Consider the following 6,020-nt stretch of genomic DNA (forward strand, 5'->3'; position numbering starts at 1 on the left):
GGATCCACTGATAGATGGATCGGATCCGCAAAACACATACAGGCGTCTCCCTGGAGCCTTCCTGGGGGGGTGATCACCCCATATAGACTCCCTGATCACCCCCCTGTCATTGATCACCCCCCCCCTGTCATTGATCACCCCCCCCTGTCAGGCTGCATTCAGATGTCCGTATGATATTTACGGATCCACGGATACATGGATCGGATCCGCAAAACACATACGGACATCTGAATGGAGCCTTATAGGGGGGTGATCAATGACAGGGGGGTGATCACCCCATATAGACTCCCTGATCACCCCCCTGTCATTGATCACCCCTCTGTAAGGCTCCATTCAGACATTTTTTTGGCCCAAGTTAGCGGAAATTATTTTTTTTTCTTACAAAGTCTCATATTCCACTAACTTGTGTCAAAAAAATTAAATCTCACATGAACTCACCATACCCCTCACAGAATCCAAATGCGTGAAAAATTTTAGACCTTTATATTCCAGACTTCTTCTCACGCTTTAGGGCCCCTAGAATGCCAGGGCAGTATAAATACCCCACATGTGACCCCATTTCGGAAAGAAGACACCCCCAGGTATTCCGTGAGGGGCATATTGAGTCCATGAAAGATTGAAATTTTTGTCCCAAGTTAGCGGAAAGGGAGACTTTGTGAGAAAAAAATTTATAAAATCAATTTCCGCTAACTTGTGCCAAAAAAAATTAATTTCTATGAACTTGCCATGCCCCTCATTGAATACCTTGGGGTGTCTTCTTTCCAAAATGGGGTCACATGTGGGGTATTTATACTGCCCTGGCATTTTAGGGGCCCTAAAGCGTGAGAAGAAGTCTGGGATCCAAATGTCTAAAAATGCCCTCATAAAAGGAATGTGGGCCCCTTTGCGCATCTAGACTGCAAAAAAGTGTCACACATCTGGTATCGCCGTACTCAGGAGAAGTTGGGCAATGTGTTTTGGGGTGTCATTTTACATATACCCATGCTGGGTGAGAGAAATATCTTGGCAAAAGACAACTTTTCCCAATTTTTTTTATACAAAGTTGGCATTTGACCAAGATATTTATCTCACCCAGCATGGGTATATGTAAAATGACACCCCAAAACACATTGCCCAACTTCTCCTGAGTACAGCGATACCACATGTGTGACACTTTTTTGCAGCCTAGGTGGGCAAAGGGGCCCACATTCCAAAGAGCACCTTTAGGATTTCAAAGGTCATTTACCTACTTACCACACATTAGGGCCCCTGGAAAATGCCAGGGCAGTATAACTACCCCACAAGTGACCCCATTTTGGAAAGAATACACCCCAAGGTATTCGCTGATTGGCATAGTGAGTTCATAGAAGTTTTATTTTTTGTCACAAGTTAGTGGAATATGAGACTTTGTAAGAAAAAAAAAGAAAAGAAAAAAAATCATCATTTTCCACTAACTTGTGACAAAAAATAAAAAGTTCTATGAACTCACTATGCCCATCAGCGAATACCTTAGGGTGTCTACTTTCCTAAATGGGGTCATTTATGGGGTGTTTGTACTGTCTGGGCATTGTAGGACCTCAGGAAACATGACAGGTGCTCAGAAAGTCAGAGCTGCTTCAAAAAGCGGAAATTCACATTTTTGTACCATAGTTTGTAAACGCTATAACTTTTACCCAAACCATTTTTTTTTTTTACCCAAACATTTTTTTTTTATCAAAGACATGTAGAACAATAAATTTAGAGCAAAATTTATATATGGATGTCGTTTTTTTTTGCAAAATTTTACAACTGAAAGTGAAAAATGTCATTTTTTTGCAAAAAAATTTTTAAATTTCGATTAATAACAAAAAAAGTAAAAATGCCAGCAGCAATGAAATACCACCAAATGAAAGCTCTATTAGTGAGAAGAAAAGGAGGTAAAATTCCTTTGGGTGGTAAGTTGCATGACCGAGCAATAAACCGTGAAAGTAGGGTAGGTCAGAAGTGTAAAAAGTGGTCTGGTCTTTAAGGGTGTTAGGGTGTTTAAGCTATAGGGGCTGAGGTGGTTAAGTGTTCCCTTTATTTTTTTGAGCACTGTTTTTATATATATATATATATATATATATATATATATATATATATATATATATATATATATATAGTACAGACCAAAAGTTTGGACACACCTTCTCATTCAAAGAGTTTTCTTTATTTTCATGACTATGAAGGCATCAAAACTATGAATTAACACATGTGGAATTATATACATAACAAACAAGTGTGAAACAACTGAAAATATGTCATATTCTAGGTTCTTCAAAGTAGCTACCTTTTGCTTTGATTACTGCTTTGCACACTCTTGGCATTCTCTTGATGAGCTTCAAGAGGTAGTCCCCTGAAATGGTCTTCCAACAGTCTTGAAGGAGTTCCCAGAGATGCTTAGCACTTGTTGGCCCTTTTGCCTTCACTCTGCGGTCCAGCTCACCCCAAACCATCTCGATTGGGTTCAGGTCCGGTGACTGTGGAGGCCAGGTCATCTGGCGCAGCACCCCATCACTCTCATTCATGGTCAAATAGCCCTTACTTTCAAAGTTTTCCCAATTTTAAGGCTGACTGACTGACCTTCATTTCTTAAAGTAATGATGGCCACTCGTTTTTCTTTACTTATCTGCTTTTTTCTTGCCATAATACAAATTCTAACAGTCTATTCAGTAGGACTATCAGCTGTGTATCCACCTGACTTCTCCTCAACGCAACTGATGGTCCCAACCCCATTTATAAGGCAAGAAATCCCACTTATTAAACCTGACAGGGCAGTAATCAAAGCAAAAGGTGGCTACTTTGAAGTACCTAGAATATGACATATTTTCTGTTGTTTCACACTTGTTTATTATGTATATAATTCCACATGTGTTAATTCATAGTTTTGATGCCTTCAGTGTGAATCTACAATTTTCATAGTCATGAAAATAAAGAAAACTCTTTGAATGAGAGGGTGTGTCCAAACTTTTGGTCTGTACTGTTGTGTGTGTGTGTGTGTGTGTGTGTGTATAATATATATATATATATCTATATATATATATATATATATATCTCTATATATCCATAGAAAAGGTCAGGCAGCACTCCTTCGCATATAGTTGTAACTGTAAGGTGCCCGCGGTGGTCCCCTGATATAGGACGGATAAACAACAAAGAAAATCCGCAGCACTCCTTGAAGTAAAAAATGTGCAATTTATTCACACATGTCGAAAATTGACAACGTTTCGGTTCTCTCACAGAACCTTTCTCAAGTCCCCTATCTCCCCTATCTCTTTCTAGCTCTCGCTCTTTCTAGCTCTCGCTCTTTCTAGCTCTCGCTCTTTCTCGCTCTCGTTCTTTCGCGCGCTCGCTCTTTCGCGCGCTCGCTCTTTCGCGCGCTCGCTCTTTCGCGCGCTCGCTCTTTCGCGCGCGCGCTCTTTCGCGCGCTCGCTCTTTCGCGCGCTCGCTCTTTCGCGCGCTCGCTCTTTCTCTCGCGCTCTCTCGCGCTCTCTCTCTCTCGCGCTCTCTCTCTCTCTCGCGCTCGCTCTCTCTCGCGCTCGCTCTCTCTCGCGCTCGCTCTCTCTCGCGCTCGCTCTCTCTCGCGCTCGCTCAGGAAGCAACACTGAGTGACAATCAATTTCACATGCTGTTGTGCAAATGAGATAGACAACAGGTGGAATTTATAGGCAATTAGCAAGACACCCCCAATAAAGGAGTGGTTCTGCAGGTGGTGACAACAGACCACTTCTCAGTTCCTATGCTTCCTGGCTGATGTTTTGGTCACTTTTGAATGCTGGCGGTGCTTTCACTCTAGTGGTAGCATGAGACTGAGTCTACAACCCACACAAGTGGCTCAGGTAGTGCAGCTTATCCAGGATGGCCCATCAATGCGAGCTGTGGCAAGAACGTTTGCTCTGTCTGTCAGCGTAGTGTCCAGAGCATGGAGGCGCTACCAGGAGACAGGCCAGTACATCAGGAGACGTGGAGGAGGCCATAGGAGGACAACAACCCAGCAGCAGGACCGCTACCTCCGCCTTTGTGCAAGAAGGAACAGGAGGAGCACTGCCAGAGCCCTGCAAAATGACCTCCAGCAGGCCACAAATGTGCTCAAACGGTCAGAAACAGACTCCATGAGGGTGATATGAGGGCCCGACTGCCACAGGTGGGGGTTGTGCTTACAGCCCAACACCATGCAGGACGTTTGGCATTTGCCAGAGAACACCAAGATTGGCAAATTCGCCACTGGCGCCCTGTGCTCTTCACAGATGAAAGCAGGTTCACACTGAGCACATGTGACAGACGTGACAGAGTCTGGAGACGCTGTGGAGAACGTTCTGCTGCCTGCAACATCCTCCAGCATGACCGGTTTGGCATTGGGTCTGTAATGGTGTGGGGTGGCATTTCTTTGGAGGGCCGCACAGCCCTCCATGTGCTCGCCAGAGGTAGCCTGACTGCCATTAGGTACCGAGATGAGATCCTCAGACCCCTTGTGAGACCATATGCTGGTGCGGTTGGCCCTGGGTTCCTCCTAATGCAAGACAATGCTAGACCTCATGTGGCTGGAGTGTGTCAGCAGTTCCTGCAAGACGAAGGCATTGATGCTATGGACTGGCCCGCCCGTTCCCCAGACCTGAATCCAATTGATCACATCTGGGACATCATGTCTCGCTCTATCCACCTTCTATTGCACCACAGACTGTCCAGGAGTTGGCAGATGCTTTAGCCCAGGTCTGGGAGGAGATCCCTCAGGAGACCGTCCGCCACCTCATCAGGAGCATGCACAGGCATTGTAGGGAGGTCATACAGGCATGTGGAGGCCACACACACTACAGAGCCTCATTTTGACTTGTTTTAAGGACATTACATCAAAGTTGGATCAGCCTGTAGTGTGTTTTTCCACTTTAGTTTTGAGTGTGACTCCAAATCCAGACCTCCATGGGTTGAAAAATTTGATTTCCATTTTTTTTTTTTTTTTGTTTGATTTTGTTGTCAGCACATTCAACTATGTAAAGAACAAAGTATTTCAGAAAAACATTTAATTAACTCAGATCTAGGATGTGTTATTTTTGTGTTCCCTTTATTTTTTGAGCAGTGTAATAAATATATATTATCTCTCTATCTATATTATCTATCTACTATTGACGGGGTAAGCTGCTACATCCCTGGACATAGCACCCTTTCTGTGTTGTTCTTCCGGTGCCGCCATTGTTTTTCTTTTTCTCTTTTTCTCTTTTTCTTTTTTTCTTTTTTAGATAGATAGACATAGAGATATAGATAGATAGATAGATAGATAGATAGATAGATATAGAGAGATATATATATATATATATATATATATATATCTATGTAAAAACCAAAAAAGTCACAGCAGCACAAGTCCAGAGACCACGGGTGCAAATCCTCCCAGCCGCAGGCTCAAACGGCTATAGATGAGTATAGTATCCAAAGAGAGGCAGCACTCCAAGTAAATAGAAAAAAGTGGATCCTTTATTCCCCTCTGTGCAACGTTTCAACCGTCTCAATGCGGTCTTTCTCAAGCATATCACATGGTGTCAAACACGGGTATTCACTGCGTGCAGAATTATTAGGCAAATGAGTATTTTGACCACATCATCCTCTTTATGCATGTTGTCTTACTCCAAGCTGTATAGGCTCGAAAGCCTACTACCAATTAAGCATATTAGGTGATGTGCATCTCTGTAATTAGAAGGGGTGTGGTCTAATGACATCAACACCCTATATTAGGTGTGCATAATTATTAGGCAACTTCCTTTCCTTTGGCAAAATGGGACAAAAGAAGGACTTGACAGGCTCAGAAAAGTCAAAAATAGTGAGATATCTTGCAGAGGGATGCAGCACTCTTAAAATTGCAAAGCTTCTGAAGCGTGATCATCGAACAATCAAGCGTTTCATTCAAAATAGTCAACAGGGTCGCAAGAAGCGTGTGGAAAAACCAAGGCGCAAAATAACTGCCCATGAACTGAGAAAAGTCAAGCGTGCAGCTGCCAAGATGCCACTTGCCACCAGTTTGGCCATATTTC

The sequence above is a fragment of the Bufo bufo genome, chromosome 9, assembly GCF_905171765.1.
Source record: "Bufo bufo chromosome 9, aBufBuf1.1, whole genome shotgun sequence".
Lineage (NCBI taxonomy): Eukaryota > Metazoa > Chordata > Amphibia > Anura > Bufonidae > Bufo > Bufo bufo.